The sequence below is a fragment of the Sander vitreus genome, chromosome 9 (genome assembly GCF_031162955.1).
Source record: "Sander vitreus isolate 19-12246 chromosome 9, sanVit1, whole genome shotgun sequence".
In the NCBI taxonomy this organism is placed as follows: domain Eukaryota; kingdom Metazoa; phylum Chordata; class Actinopteri; order Perciformes; family Percidae; genus Sander; species Sander vitreus.
Genome location: NC_135863.1, coordinates 27,393,317 through 27,410,668, shown reverse-complemented (window position 1 = coordinate 27,410,668; position 17,352 = coordinate 27,393,317). Strand labels below are relative to the sequence as shown.

The 17,352-nt window shown below is 40.8% G+C and overlaps 1 protein-coding gene across 3 annotated transcripts in view; it reads left to right on the top strand.

Annotated features, from left to right (window-relative positions):
• Positions 1–17,352, top strand: part of tbl1xr1a (TBL1X/Y related 1a) — a 58,071-nt gene that overhangs the window by 19,725 nt on the left and 20,994 nt on the right. The window contains exons 2-3 of one of the 3 annotated variants that reach the window (XM_078259499.1): positions 2,516–2,581; positions 6,085–6,199. The exons of 1 other annotated variant lie outside the window; for it this stretch is intronic. The gene's annotated coding sequence lies outside the window, so the exon portion shown is untranslated. The remainder of the gene's footprint in view (positions 1–2,515; positions 2,582–6,084; positions 6,200–17,352) is intronic. One more of the 3 variants, XM_078259498.1, reaches the window with a different exon arrangement.

Here is a 17,352-nt window from a genome sequence, read left to right as displayed (position 1 = left end):
AAGAAAGAAAGAGGCATAGAAGGAGTCGAGGCCAGGAAAAATGGTGAAGGAAGTAGTAAGCCAAGAGAAGGAGCCTGAAAATGCTGAATATGATTTCCAGTGCACTTCTTAGTATTATGCAATCCAGCAACACTCTAAAGCCCTTTTCCATACACATTTGCTGGCTTGGCTTGCCTCGGTTTGGCTTGGTGCGTCATCCCAGCACGGCAGGGCTTTGCATCTCCATTACAACGGGGCTACCTGCTTGAAGGTGTGTCTTTAACTGTAACATGCTTGTCTTGAGTCAATGAGCGCCGTGGATAGGGATAGAGATTGGGCCGTTTTTTTTGGCAGTTTGCATATTATCTGCATCGGCATTTTATTTGCCTGATAACCGATAAAGTTAATAAATTAAAAATTGCGCTATTTTGGCTCGGCTACAGCTTTGTGTCTGTCCCTCTGTAAATAATTGCTTAAAGCATTTAAACAAAGTTTTGTGTCGGAGTTTGTAACATTCCAAAATCTAATTTTGATTTAAAGATTTTCATTTTCACTGTAAATGCATATCGGTTCCAAATATTGGTTATGGGTTTCATTAAACATACAAACAATCGGTATCGGCCTTGTAAAACCAGTATCGGTCGAGCCCTAGACGGGGATAAACTCATTTCATTTTCTATAAATTCTTCACAATAAAAGCCACACATTATTTAAAAGCTTTTGTTGTCAAGCATCGGAATCTGAGTTTTCATCAGCAGTAACTTAACAAGACTCTACAGCTGAACGCAAACCTCAAACTAAAATAAAGCAGCTATCTGAAAGTACAAACGGGGATGCAGGAGGGCAACAAGATTTGAATCCACGTTTAAACTGGTAATTCGAAACGTCAATCGGTGCAGCATGGTCCAAAGTGCCAATGGAAAAACACCACGACACCACCTAAGTCTGCAGCCTTAGTAATTATTACCACAGAACTGAATCACAGTATCACCAAAAAGGTGATAGGGGAATTACAGGCTTCACAAAGGTGTTGATTGCAGTTTTGTTTTGTAATGCATTGCTTTACATTACATGTGTTTCTTTTATGTTGGCCATCTGCTGTAAATGTAGGCAGAGCACATTGTCTAATGTGGTGTAGTATCCATTGTTCAGACTTCTGAATGAGTGTCAGTCACATGGTTAGACCATTCAGTCTCCATGTACTGCTGGCTGACGCTTCATGGGGATTATTTTACATTTTGATCATTTTTACACATGTAGGTAGTAAAGTAAGTGGCATGTGCATGACATTTGCTTTAAAGGTGCCCGGCGGAGTAATGCAGTGTTTGATTGATTGACTGATTGATTTGAAATAGTTTATTGACAAAAAAGTGAAAATTATTCACTGTCTCACCATGCAGCATTGTGTGTCATTGAGGCCTGACACACATGCATTTCCATCCTCATTTGCAAAGCATATTTTTAAAGCACCCATATTATGCTCATTTTCAGGTTCATAATTGTATTTTAAGGTTGTACTAGAATAGGTTTACATGGTTTAATTTTCAAAAAAACACCATATTTTTGTTGTACTGCACAGCTCTCTCACTGCTGCAGATCCTCTTTTCAGCTGGTCTCTGTTTTAGCTACAGAGTGAGACCTCTTTTCTTCTTCTTCTTCTGCACGATCTTTGATTGCACTCGCACATGCGTAGCTCAGATGTAGATCATGTCAGCTAGCTAGCTCCATAGACAGTAAAAGAAGCTGGGAGACTTCTAAATGAGGGCGCACATGTAAGTAGTTATTTTGTAGATTATGGTGAACTTGTGTGTGTTATAGCAGTGCTTTGCTATTGAGAACGAGGTAGCATGCTAGCGTTAGCATTAGCATGCTAGAGCTACGGCTCACCCGGAGACTGAAGGCAGGACACATTCAGAAACTGTATCTCACTCAAAACAGCATGGATGGAATTTTTTCAAAGTTTGTATGTGTGTGGAAGCACCAGAGACACAAAAGAACACCCCAAATCCCAGAAAAAGTGTTTATGGGCACTTTAAGAGCTTATAACTAGTATTAGTACTAGTTTACGTCTGTTTGTCTGTCTGTTTGTTACGTCTGACGTTAGCACCAACAAGAAATGGAATACTATGCATATTTTGTACAGCCATTACATTTTCAGGTTATTATAAACCTCTTTTAAGTATACGCATGCAATGTTACATTTATGTGAGGCTCTGTCAAATGATAAATAATTCAAGTTTAAAATCTGTTTACGTCTACAAAATAAACCTTCCATTTGCCTTTTGGAGATTTGTGAGAAATGGGTTATGTGTCGATTCATCTTGTACAGTCACTTAGCACAGAAACTCTGTGATACTTGGGTAGTGTTTGGGTAAAATTTGAGTATAGTTTTATTTTATGATGTGAGCTTTGACTTGCGGTAGGATGCCACAGTTCTGTTGATTTCCAATACGCTTACCAAAATACTTCTGGTCGTCTCTCATCTGATATAATTCAAAAGCCTCTAACTGAGTTTCCCACCCTTTTGTTGCTGCAGGTTCTGAGCCCATGGTACTAGGCCCTGACTGAACGTACTGGTGGGGCGTACAGACTTACTACTGTGGTGAGTGATCTATATGGAAAAAAAAAAGTATATCAGCCTATTCACATCATAGGACATGCAGAGTTAGTTTTCTGAGCCTAGACATGAAAATGTGAAATACCTGATTACCGACTGACTGCTACTAAAATTTGTTGTTTATTCTCAGGAGAATTAACATCTCCCTTTTACGAAATGTATACCCTTGGTGATGTTCACTAAATCTATCTCTTAGATCACATTTGCATTTTTAATTGCTTCAATTATGTGCTATTTGTGAGTGGCTTTTTTGAGTTACTGGGAAGTCGCTGGCTTACAAATGATTGGTTTTCTCTCGGTCTATGTCATGCAGAGAGCGTTAACAAACCTAAACAAGAAATATTTTGTATTCCAGTCAGAGGAATGTAGCAGGTATAAGGTCACGTTGCAGGATTCAAATAGAATGCATATGGGTGGCTGGCAACATGTTGTTTTCCTGTAGTTTACCTTTTCCTTTCTTTATTTTTTAACTAAAATATATGTCACTCATTGGTTAAAGGTGCTGTAAAGGCCCTGACACACCAATCCGATAATCGGCCGTCGGACAGTCTGGCGAGGTCAGTGACTCGAGTCTGTTCGGTGTGTTCTGTGCCGTCGTCCATCGGAAGGGCCAGTGGCCTTCATTTTGGCCGACCTGACTTGCTGGGTCAGAGGGCGGGCAGTCGGACTCAATGACCAATCTGATTGGTGGATTGCTAACCCGGAAATCAGGCTGTATGAGTGACGGACGCCTCTCACAAATCTTTTAAACTGGCCTTTGTCGATCTGAAATGAAGACGGATTCAGCAACTGCATGGCCTATTTCTCGCTTAAAATGTTTTCAGAAACACGTTTCAGTGAACTATTTTTGTAAAATACAAGATCATATTTCGAACAAGCCGCCATTATGTTCGGCTGGAGAAGCCAGACCCACGTGACGCGTTCGTCATTTCCGTTTTTTATTTTTTTGGGGTTACAATACAGATTAGCGCCGCCTGCTGTTATGGAGACGTATTACGTCTCGCGTAGAACGTACGCTCAAGTCGGCGTCGCTTCGGTGTGTTCCGAGGCACTTTTTGGACCTCAGGGAGCCAACTGACCAGTCCGACTGCCTTTTCTGCCGACGGTTGGCCGATGCTGTGCAAACATAGTTGATATTTGAACTCAACTGACAAAAAGGGTTGGGTATCGTTTGGATTTTTTCCGATACTGGTACTAAAACGATTCTTTTGAAACGGTGCAGGTGCCTAAATGGTGCATGACGCGATACTTTTCAAAAGATATAAAGGAGCACCAAACGACAGTCGGCGACATTTAAGGCCATATGGTTGTAATTAAATGATTTATTACAAATGTAATAACGATAACTTATGACAATAACTTACACCAGTAAATTTATGGTAAATGACCAAAACAACCACTGGATGGGAAAAGGGTATTTTACAATAACTTTGAATGCACCACGAGGCTGACGAAGTGCGTTTCAAGTGAACACACCATCTGTGTTGTTTTTTGCAGCTGCAGACTGTTGCCAAAAAGTTATATTTCCATTAGAAGAACCGCACACTCTTGCATCCTCAGCGAGTTTGCCAAATTTTAAGATTCATGGCAAGCTATGATAACTACATACAGACAGTTTTTGTTTGAGCTTGTTTGTAACAATTCACTTTTAGCTTAAAGGTGCAGTAGGTAAGACTTATAAAGACTTATAAAACAAACTTTCTGTCATATGGGAGGGACTGAGAAGTTGTCGATGTTCAGATTTTTTTGGCTAAGTCCTGGATCTTCGCAATCCTACCCACAGCACCTTTAAGTAACAAGCGTGCTGTTAAGCTAATAGCATCAACAACAATAGCAACAAACAACAACTGCGGATAAAGCTGGTGGACATTTTTCCTCTTTTCGTATTTTACTTACTAATTAAACGTTACCTTCACTTCACCTGGTTCACTGTGTGTGTGTTGAGCCCCACCCATAGTCAAACGTGTAGGAGTGGACAGAGAAGCTAGTGCAACCATAAATGACATGGTAGAGAATAGTTTTTTTTTCTTCCTTCTTTTTATCGGGAAGGGCGCTGTGAAGCAAACACCTGGGCGCTTTGCCTAGTGTTACAATGGTAGCAAAGATCCTGGGGTGTGTTCCCTGGACACGCCAATAATGAGTTTACCTCGTCTTTTCAGATTTTAATGCATCAGTGACGCAGGGCACGTACACACAACAACAATGCTGGAAGCGGTCATGTCTATTTACGCATGGATAGCCAAGGACTCTGCTTGACACAATAAACATTGGTCATTTGGTTCTCTGGTTGAACCATGATGCTTTGCTGTGAGAGCTATGCTACTGCTCCCTAACCCATTTTGGCAACTCACTGTGATAAAGTCAGGTCAGCCAGTTATTGGAAGGCTCTGTTCTCCTCACTGTAGAGCCCTCTGCTCTGCTTGAATTCCATTCACAATGCTAGAACTTACACTGTAGTTCTCAGTCATCCAGTTTGTTATTTACATAAAAGGCCTATAAGCACTGGTGCATGGTTCTCATTTTCATAACCGTGAGCACGACAAACCAAGAATCAAGACATTTTTGCACATAGCGCTGGAAAAAATGTTCTACTGTGATATTGATGTAACAGATGGATGAAGTTCAGCGACAAGGAACGAGAGTTGTGCATATTGACCTCACATTGGGCGAGTGTTTTGTGTTTTTGTTCTGACCACGGAATGTAGCTCAGCTTGCACTGGTGTTTTAGAATAGCTCTATACTGAGCATGCAATCCAGCAACACTCTAAAGTAGTGCTGGATGTAATTATTATTACATAATATTGGCGATTAATTTGATAGTTGACAATTAATCGATCAATTGATTCATCTCTGCTCTTCAGGCCCGGAAGTGTTTTATTTATTTATGTTGTATGGACAAGAGAAGAAAGAAGACCACAGTTTCAGCCCACAGTATTGATTCAGGGCAGCAGTTTGCCTAGAAATGAGCTTGTATGATACACCTCTTCCTAGGGTGAGCAGTCGTCCCAAAAAAACCTTTTACAGTTATTTCGAATCCTGTCCCGTTTGTCCCGAAAACCTCTTATAACCAAAGATGTTAAATACGAGTACATCATAACTGTTTCCAGCAAAACAGACCAAAAGCAGAAAATCCATGTAATGTTCTTTACAAATGAAATAAATGTCAGACTGACATGTGATGTGCATTGTTTTTAGGAAACAATTAGTTTTTTAGAAATGTCTCATGCTATATTGTCTCTAGAAGTGTATAATTCAACTTTAGTTTTTGTTAAAGAAGGAAAAGAAAATCGCAATACAAGTACTATGGAATCGCAATAAATGAAAATCGCAATACAAATCGAATCGGCACCCATGCATCGTACAAGAATCGAATGACCCAATGAAGAGTCGCCTCTTGTCGTTCTGTCTCTTTGCTAAATCCATATTTTGATTAGTCGTAGCCACAAAGTAACACACGTGCGTGCTCTTTTCCTCTTTTTATTTTCTAGTTTAGATGAAGATGGCAGAAGTTGCCGTCGCAGGGACAGGAGACGGAATGAGATGACATGCGCGTCGTGCTGACAGATGTGACAGGCCCCGCACCGATGAAATGAATACAATGAAGTGAATATTGTGCAACGATAACGATTTACGCACTGTTACAATACACACAGCACACACGACGGCTTTCCTTTTCCCAATGACTGACAGTTGACTTCATGTTCGTAAACTTTCACATGTTTTACTTTTACTGTGACACTGAATGTAATGTACTGAGACACATAACCAAGCCCACCCCTACCCCCGAATGCTTCTGTCCCCAATTTCACCCATTCTCATCTGGTCACGCTATACCTCCTCCAGAGTGTGACCCCGTTCTCAAAATACACCATGTATATTTCAGACACTTCTCCAGTGAGTACTAAAGGAAGCTAAAAATTCTTTGCCTCTTGCGAAAGAGCAGAAAAATCCGAGAGGAATGTGAGAAAGTGAGATAATGTTAAATACAGATCAGGCTTGGGTGATTGGCCATTGTTCTATTTTCATCTGTCCACATCTCTGGCACACATACAGAATTAAACATCTGGGATCTTAGTAACAGTGGTGTAATAAGATGATTACCTGTTACCACGGAAACAATATTGTGACAACACTGATGGCCGGGCTCTCGTATGAATTGTTCATATTTGAATTTTGGAATTTTAATAACTTCATAGTTTACTGACTAACTGAGAGATGCATGGTTTTGCAGACAGTTATGAAACAAGATTTGATGGTGCAAATTTGTTTCTTGAATAAACTGTGTGAACTTATTGTCCCATTAGTGACCAACATCGGAGAGTTTTTTTCCCTCTTCAGTAATACATTTGTGTACAATCCGGAGAACAAAGTGCCAGCAGGAAGTGAACGGTACAGCGCAGGGAAGATGGAACGTTATCGCGACTGTCTAGGGCTCGCATTTTTCCGGTCTGGTAGCGTCTATTAGCGGTTAGCTCGCCAGCTACATTGATTTACTAACCATAACCATAACCCTGCGAGAAGTCACTACATCACCTTCTAGTACCACATGTGTGTGATGATGTGTGGCTAAATTTCGCGGTGCTACCGTCTGGTGTGAGCAGGCCTTTTAAACTAAAATCAGTCCAGCTCAATGTAATACTAATACATGAAATATATCATGCAGAGAGCACAACAAATTCACTATTCATTCTTCACGTAGTTGCACATTTTTTTTTTTTTTTATTATCTCAGATTTTTTGTCCTCTTCTTCCTTTCAAAGTAAGTATCTTTTGAACATTATGTGGATAAATTGTTGTTCGAAGGGGTGGTATTTTTCTAAGCGTGACCGACGGTAAGGAGCTAAAGGAGCCAGTTATACGTCCAGTTCAATCGGCTGTGAAAAGAAATAACACTTTCATGGGAAAAATATTTTGTACCATGCAGGGTTTATCAAGGGTCTGAAGCTTCAAATGCTCTATTTGAGCATGCCTCCCACCCAACCTCTGAGCTCTGTTTTGTAAATGAATTGTCAACTGACTATCCACTTTACAGAGCTTGTACATGGCTCACACATTTGCTTTTTTTCTTCTTCCATGAACAACGCTTTAAGTAAGCCATATTAGTTTTCCTCTGTATAAAAGTTCTGTGGTGTGCTTGTGGGTCATTGTATGCTTACACCGATAATGGGGTTTGCCATATCTTAATATCTATTCTAACCCAAGAATCCGGCCTCAATCACCTGTGGTCACCTAATACCCCCAGCTGTCAATAAATTGGCTCATCCAGTTTGTCTGTCGCACAACCTCTGTTTCCTCAGTCTGTTACTGGAAATAGATGCTTGCCAGGTTCTTAGGTAAGAGTGTGGATTAAGAGCTTACTGCAATAAAACCACTCTCAACAACTGAAAACAAGGCGTTGATCTGGGACGTCATTAAAGTGTAAAGCCTGTAGAAACTTTGTACGGAATCAATTCATTAGCATCTGTTGGGTGTGATGAGATGTTGTACTTACTGTATAGATCAATAAAAAAATCACCTAAAACAAATGAAATCTAAAATATTAAAATCTGTGTCAGGTGACAATGTTCTTGTTTGAATGGGAGTGCTAGGGGCACTACTATGATAGCATCAAAATCGCTATTTTTCAAACGCTAAGAAGGCTCGACAACATGAAACTTTGCTCCAAGTATCACCAGGGTCTCTACGCATGAACTCAAGCATTGAGAACATTGTTTGTGTACACAGAGTTTACTAAAAAAGGTTTTGAACAACTCACTGTAGCTGTTGTTTACGCTATCCGTCATCTTCTCAGTTAAAAAGTGTTGATCTCCGAATGCGAATGAACGGACTCCATAGGAGGAAATGTCATTCTTATTTGAGGCTCCTTTTTTCAACTACAAGGTCAATATTGTTTTTCACTAACGACAAAACAACAAATTATCCGTGCATTTATATGGAACTAAGCTTTAGGAGCTTTCCATCTTTACTCTCCTCCCTGTTACGTTGTAATAGGGAGGAGTCGATAACCTTCCCTGTTATCGACTCTCTTTGACTGGCGAGATGGCGGATAGCGTAAACAACAACTGCAGAGTGAGTTGTTCAAAACCTCTTTTTTTTGTGATAATGTAGTAGTTTGCGAACACAATAGTGCCCCTAGCACACCCATTCAAAAGGCCATTTGACCGAAAACGAAAATACGGTAAATCTTAAAAGTGGCGCTTCCTTCCTAATTATGCTTTTATACGAAAGTTTGACTCGGGTATATTCATAAAAAGACCCTAGGTTGCATTTTGGCGAGAGGTACGCTTTAACCGATGTTTAATTATTAGTCATTGCGTCATGATTTACAGCCTGATGATAATTTGTACCATCATACATGCAACCGATGCTCCTGACTTAATAAACATGTTGATAGCTCTAGTTTCTAGTTTTATAGTTTCTAATTGTAGTGATGTAGTTTTTTTGGGCCTTTTTTTATGTCAATGGTTTGAGTGTTTGTCCGTAGGAACACATCTCTCCCTTGATGTTGACTAGTGTACCCCATGTACCATAATGGTTTTACTTCGTATGTCCACTATAATCTGTGTTGTGCTGTAGACTGTAGGGTTGGGTACCGTTACCGGTACCAATACCGGTACTTGGAATTTGGTTCCGGTACCCAATGGCACCTTTTTTGCTCTATAGAAATAATGTTGCCTTGCCCGACAACCAGTCAGTCGGTTAATAGGGCATAGTTAACCCATACCGTGACTGCTTTCGCCTCGCCGTTATATATGCTGTCAGCGTGGAGTTTTGAAAAGTGTAACCACACTCGCAACCACTTTACCGGTGACTCACTGTGACTTTAACAAAGTCTACGTTGTATCGCTCCGTCCACCCCACAGCTCTGCGTGTGTCGTGTTTTTAAAATGGAGTCTGGTGGGTTTAGCGCTAGGGACTTCAGAGCTGTTTCTGGTTAAACAGAAAGGTCTCAAAGAGGTTTTAAAGGTCTATCTCTGAAGGGATCCTTCCCATAATGTTGTCGGACATATTAGAATATTAATCTGAGCCTGTCGGTGGCAAAACAAGCACTTTAATTAACTTTATCGGTTATCAGGCAAATAAAACACTGATACAGATAATCTGCAAACTGCCCTAAAACGACCCGATAATCGGCCAGGGCCGATAATCAGCCAGGGCCGATAATAGGTCTATCCCTACTAAAGAGGTTCTATATGTGATTTTTGGCATCTGGCTTCGGCAAAGTCTTCTAATCCAAGCCTAGAGCAGGTTAAGCTGCCCATCAAGCCAGGCTTCCTGGCAAGGCCTACATACTACCATCTGTTACCGACAGGCAGCTAGCCTCGCTGACCTCACATAGGCCACGTGAGGCAGCGCTAGACTTGTCAATGCAATCTGTCACTCCAAGAGACCAGTAACCCTGGGAGAGAATGGCTGTAAAAAGTTGTCAACAGTAACTTTACCTGTATCAGTGTCTCTGTGTCCCAACTGGCACCGGCAGACGCCCGCCCACCAAGAGCCTGGGTCTGTCCGAGGTTTCTGCCTAAAAGGAAGTTTTTCCTCACCACTGTTGCACTAATTGCTTGGTCTGTAAAGTGTCTTGAGATAACTCTTGTTATGATTTAATACTATAATAAAATGTATTTGAATTAAGTGAAAACCTTCCTTTTTAGCCACAGTTTGCTTTATTTGCCAGCGTTTCTCAAAAGCATTATGTTATACAATCTATTCCAGGATATAATCTTAGTGACCCTAGTTTTTGGATCAGAATAAAATCTGTTTTAGCCTACTACTCTGAGTCCGTTCAGCTTTACAGATATCCCACATAGCTAATGAACAATTCCAGATGCATAACACATTTTGCAATGTGCATCTCAGATCACATTTTCACTCACTACGACCGCTACTACTGTCAATACTAAACATTGGGCAAAAATATGAACAATAACATCGCTGTCAGTTGGTTTATTTGCTAGCGTTAGCTACCGTTACCTCCGAAAAATCCAGCAAATAGACGGTACCCTAGGACACCGTTGTCGCTCATTTTACACAATATGAACAATAACATCGCTGTCAGTGGGCTTATTTGCTAGCGTTAGCTACCGTTGCCTCCGAAAAATCCAGCAAATAGACGGTACCCTAGGACAGCGGTCCCCAACCTTTTTTTGCGCCACGGACCGGTTTAATGTAAGACATATTTTCACGGACTGGTCTTCAAGGTGTGGCGGATAAACACGACAAAATAAAATGATACGACCAGCACAAAAACAAATATCTAATAAAATATATATATATATATATATATATATAATTTAAAAACTTGTGGGAGCCCTGCGCTTGTTTCTGTGCAACCAAACGGTCCCATTTGGGGGTAACGGGAGACAGTGACACCCAAAGTGCGTTCCTTATGTCAAGTTTATTCCGTGATTTTGTAGAAAATCTCGCTTCACAAAGATAGGATGTTGGAAAAGGAAGCAGGGTTTTCAGTGCTTTTGTGGCGATGTCAGGATTTTCAGCCTTGATTTTCATCCAAAACACCGGCAGAGTTGTTCTCTCAAACATACTTTGAAGTCCACCGTCATTTGTAATCTCCAGCAGCTGATCTTCCTCTTGCACTGACAAGCTCGATTCACCTGGTTTGTTCAGAAATGGGTCGAGAGAAACACCTGTTGCGATAAATCTGTATTTTAAGTAGGCGGTTCAATTTCTTTTTCTTTTGAAGTTGTAGGCTCCTCTTCTGTCTCCACCTCCGCGGGCCTTTTCCCCTGAGCAAAAAAGCTCTGCAAAGACGTTTTGTTTACTCATTTTTTAGCAAGTTTGTGGGCTTCATTGAACGGCAAATCTCACCTGATGTGTCAATACGAAGAGAGACGGGAGAGAATCTGGTCATAGTAAAAATAAATCTGGTCAAAATAAACCCCGGACCGGTAGTTGGGGAACACTACCCTAGGATACTGTTACCTGAAACAGGTCATTTAACATCACTGCTCTTTAGCAACAAACCAAAATGCTGAGGGAACATTACTAAATTCTTTTCATGTTGGTTTTGAGCAGTATGCAGTGTTTCCTCTGTTGATTTTGTAGTGGCGGCCCACCATGGCAAAATTTCTGCCACCACAGTATCAGAAATAGGGCTGTACAAAAAATGTAGTCGCGGTTTCCTTTTAAATTGTCCTGCCAACATAATGCCGTTGGCTGCTGCTCATATTGCAATTTAACAACAAGTAGAACTACTCAGAGGTTATTGGGCCCATCCAGTTTAACTCCACATACTGTTCTGTTGATGTAGTTTATTGTCAAAACGTTCGCTTTCTTCCGAGTCGACTATTAAACGAACAGCTCCACAGACCTGCCCCCGCTGGAGGAAACACTGAGTATGCTTCCCCACTAACCTGGAAAAGTTTTAAACGGTAACGTTAATACAGCATGCCGGGGGAATAGACCGTCTCCTGAAGCAGGGAGTCGGAGGGACCACAGCGTCCGCTAACGTTAGCTCCCTGTCTCATCTGGGGTCTGATAAACAGTAAATTCATCTAATTCAGTGTCCATAACGCTATTTTTCCAATACACTGTAGCTGTCATATTTCACGGGACCCGCGTGAGTGCGGTTTTTAATGTCAAGGCTTGTTATTTATTTATTTATTTTTTATATAATGGTCTTAAATTTGACTTGGTGAAACCTGCAGAAACTCTGGAGAGCGAATGGCCGGCCACTTGAGTTCAGTAGAGCAGACGGCTCTGCAGAGTTGTGTAATCACGACTTCATGACTCTTCATAAACAGCTGAAGCTGCGGCAACAATTTTTTTATGGCGGTGCGCCGCTGCTGAATGTATAAGAGGAAGCACTGGACTTGACACAGCTTCCTCTGGAGAGACAATAAGCTTTATACAACTTTTTTTCCGTATATGCTATAGCACTCCCTAAGAGCTGTAAACAGACTTCCCCTTGAACATAACATAACACAAAAACCACGCCACCTTCTTAAATGAGTAAATCAGTTGTTTTCACCACAGGTACAGTATCTATTTTTTTATAGTACAGTTCCATGTCTTGCACATATGCAGTTCTTTTATCATGATTATAGCCATAGCCGTGGATTTCTGCAGGCTGAGAGTAAACCATCTCTAGCTTCTGTTTAGAACATATTATGGCTGGTTGTAGTAATAGTATAAATGAGAATATTTCATGTGTGACTCTAACTGGGAGACAGAGCTATTTGATGTGTATTAGAGCAAGAGACTATGAAAAATATCGTTTAGTCTTAAATCGTCCAATTCCCCGCTGCCTGATTTCCTTCCTACTACTTTACTTTCTGAGAACAGGGCCACACTCTCAGGTCTCAGACAGATCCTTTAAATAGGAATGAGCCCCTTTTCCACCTGCAGAAGTAGAATCGGAGCAGCAGCCATCACAGCTTGGGTCTTCTTACATATTGATGCAGACGCAGCAGTCTTCAAAGGAAATGAAACCTACACGTTGTATATTATTATCACAGACCGGGTGGGACAAAAGAACACACATGGTGCAGTGAGACATGTCAGTGTGCGGCGGCTGTTTGTGAGTTTCCTCAGACATTTCAGTCTTAAGTTTCAGGACATGCACCTGCCATTTAAAGAGGTACTTTCACATATGTACCATGAACAAAATAATGATTCAGTGTTGTCCCGTAAAGGCAACCGCTTCAGTTGTTAACGTACTGTAGGTACATTCATGTTAAAATAGAATGGCCATTCACATACTACCACAAATGTAGAGAAAAGGGGCGTAGGGCTGCAGCTATCAATTGTTTTTGCAAGTATTCTACTAATTATTCCATCGATTAAATCAAGTAACCCGTATTTTCCCATGTTTTTGTGTCTTAAGTGACTATTGGGAGCAACAGTTTTTTAACATTGGTCCAGTATTAAGCAAGACCGCTGCAGTCGGCAGCAGCACCTAGAGCTGTGACAATACCCGCATCCACCGCACTACCGGCGAGGACGTGATGGCGTTGATTACATCATCACTGCCATCACCGCAATTTTTTAAATTTTAATTTTTTTTATTACTTTTTGCTGGCAAAAGTTACAGGAGAACAGATGTCGTGTGATATGAAATATAATGAAAGCAATAATCATTGTGTAGTTATCCCCATCGACTGTTTTTCTCCTTTATTCAAGAGATTATGGAGAAAAAACTTAAGTTGCTCGTCACTTCAGCTTTGCAGAAGAGGATGGACAGTCCATTACATAGGCTATATGGGGGATTTGTTTTGTGTGTCAGATTATTATGAATTATATCTACAGGTAACGTTTAATATAATACGCTGGAGGGAAGGCAAAGACATTTCTCTGTTCTCAGCTGAAATGGACGCATTGCACATTAGCCTCGCAGCTAGCGGAGTTTCCTTCTGCTTATAGCTTAATCCCGACAAAACCGCACGGTTAAATTTCAGCGTGCGTGCACGTTCTGTAGCCTAAAACAAAACTCTCCGTTACCGCTCGCTCTCCTTGCATGACCACACGGGCACTGACGTCACTCACTTAAGGCACCCTGCCATTCTCGCTCTAACTTGCACTACTGCTGGTGAGACTATAAATTTTTATTATTATTTCAATTGTTAGTTGTTGGCACTTGACCCTAAACACGTTCATAGCAACACAAATGACAAGGGGGGGGGGGGGGGGGGGTACAGTTAGACAAAATGTTTTATGATAATAAAGAGGCATGTTTACTTCATAGGCTGTGTACCTCTCTTACTACATTATCTGGCTGACATAGCAGTGATAGAACCAAAGGATCTGTATCCTGGGATTGATTCAAAACTTTACTGTGTTTAAAAAAAAGTAATAAATAAATAAATATTTATTTTTTTGACTGAAAGAGACAATTATATTGTTAATTGCAATTATTTCTGCGAAAATGTATTGTGCAGCAACATTTGGAATTGTTAAACTACAAGCTGTACGTGAATTTGGCAACTTCACTATCGGCTCCGATACTGCCTAAAACGCTGGTATCGGTATCGGGAAGTACTGGAGTTTATACACCAATCCGATACCACGTAATAAAGCCCGAAAGAAAATCTACTTTAAAGTAGTTTATTTATGTTCTTTTTCCGTTATAACTGACTGGGGCATTCATCGTTTGTGTTTGTTCATGTTTCACAAAGAGTTTAACCTGAGCCAGACCGACAACAAAGATAGAAATCATATCACATCCATACAGGGATAGTAGTATACAGTTGTTAAAACATAATAAAATACATGACACACTGGTATCGGATCGGTACTCGGTATCGGCCGATACGCAAGTTCAGGTATTGGAATCGGTATCGGGAAGCAAAAAATGGTATCGGACCATCGCTACTTCACACTGAATTTGAGAGATTGGTTGAATTTGCGTGAATTGTTTGCGATCGCGAACTCCTGGCGGGACTGGCCAGTACACAGCCTGTAAGCTCATTGTGTGACAGTAATAATCATCCATGTGAAAACACAGTGGGCTGTACATAGTTGTATGGATTAAATCAAGTGCATTGATGATTTTTAGTTATTGAATCGTTTCAGCCCTTGTAGGGAGCATAAGCTTTTAAAAGCCCAGGCCTGTAATCCATTTTTCTAGAAAGAAAATAGCAGGGTGTGTTGTACAGTGTCACTACATGCATGGTCATTGCACAATGTATTTGTTGTGTTTGTATTTTAAAAAAAGGCTCAGCAGACAAATGCAATTAGGTAGGTAGTAGGAGCAGTGATTGTGTTTTCCTATAAGCCTATAGTTGGCGTACTGTATGTGATGCATGCACACGGCAGTAAAAACAATCGCCCCTCATCCACTACCCTAATGTCTGCAAATACATCAGTCGTGCATGCTATCACATCTGTTGCTAAGAAGAATAATTGATTGATATAAAGCCAAATGTGTTGTGACAGCAAGTAGCGCATTATTGATAAGGTGTTATAATTTTACCACACTTCTTTGAGTGAGCTAAAGCCTTTGATTGAATTTTTCATTAGCCAGCGTTTGGGGTTAATGAATTAGGTATGCTAGTTGATAACCCAGGGCAAATATGATTTACTTAGTGATCTTGATTTCATATTGTGAGGGACAGAACCTCCCCCGCTCTCATCAATATGAATTCAGTATTGCTTTCTCAGTACCAATCACAATTAGGGAACAGGTTGTTTGCTGCAAGTATTAAATTGCAGGGTTTTCCCTACCATTGTAAGGCTCGGGTGCAGCACCCGCACCCCTAACCGTCAACACCCAAGCTGAATGAATGTAACTAAATGACTTCTCAGATCGACAGATTGTAGTTTTGTCCCCCAGTGGACTTCTTTAGCAAGGTTTGTCTTTAAGCTTTTTGAGTGTTATGTATTTCTGATCTGCTCTAGCTTTTCCAACGTGTTAGACACAAATGGTGATAATAATGGTCAAAATGTATGTGCAATTGCATCATTTTTTTTTTAAATTGAAAAACGTAACATTTTGTTGACGGAGGACGCCTAAACACCCACCAAATTTGTGCACCTAAGCCTTTCACAAATCTAACACTGAAATTGTCCTGTCCTTATTTTCTTTTGGTGTTAATCGATAGTCCTCGTGGGTCTCTCTCTCTCTCCCTTCCTCTCTGGTTGAGCTGTGACTTGATTTAAGATTTACTGTACAGTCCAGTTTGCCACTGGCAGCAGTCGAGAGAGAGAGAGAGAGAGAGAGAGAGAGAGAGAGAGAGAGAGAGAGAGAGAAATATGCAGAGACTCCCTCCCTCCTCTCCCATCCCCCCTCTGTTCTCCCACACTGTCAACACAGAGGATCCTGGCTGTGTATGGTGGCTCCACAGCGCCACTGCAGCGGGATGGCGGTGAAGGGAACGTTCTGTTTACAAACCGGTGGTCCTCCCCGGGCACTGCTGCTGTCAGCTGGGATTTGCGCAGAGGGTCTTAGTGATCTGTGACTCAACAGTCTGCAGGTTTTCATTTCAACCAAAACACAACAGCATACGACTTGACTTTATACTCAGCCTCCCATCTTGTTTTAGGTGTATTGATTAAAGCGGCTGTTGTGTTCGATTTAAATACACTCTTGCATGATCTTATACAGCCTATACTCTCAACCCACTATAGCACATGAAATGTATTGTTATAGAAATGTGTCTTGACTAATGTTTAGATTAATATTTAGAGTAATGTTATAATCTGTGTTAGATTCATCCTCCATGAATTATGTTTTTTTTTTTTTTTAAACGAACAAATTCTGTCATGAGTTAATTACTTCATGCAGTTTCCTGTGTTTGAGGAGTATGACTGGGCAAGGCAGAAGTCAACACAGTGGAAACAGGCAGAAATGATCTCACTCGATTTGTTTGCCTGGTTTAAGAAGACAAGATATTTGAACCCACTATGTGTAGAGTTCAAGATTACAATGCATATTGCTACACTCAGTACTGTGCCTGAAGGCATCTTGTCTACACGCATGGAGGACTGAAGCTGCTGCTTTAGCAACACAGGCTGTGTAAACACATCATTGATTTACATTAATGGGCCTGAAAGTTGCATGGGAGTGTAGTGTGGATGTGGTTGGTCTAAATTACAGGACACAATTGTACATTTGTTGGGTGATTTATGTCTGTAATAAGCTGCAGGCACATTGTACTACAGTGTATTGATCTTGTCCACATTCAAGCTGGTTAACTGGCAACCAAAATAAATAGGTAGGTAGGTAGTTAGATAGATAGATACATACTTTTTAGCTGGGAGCTTCATGGAGACAGCTAAAGTTAATGTTAGCTGCTCTACAGC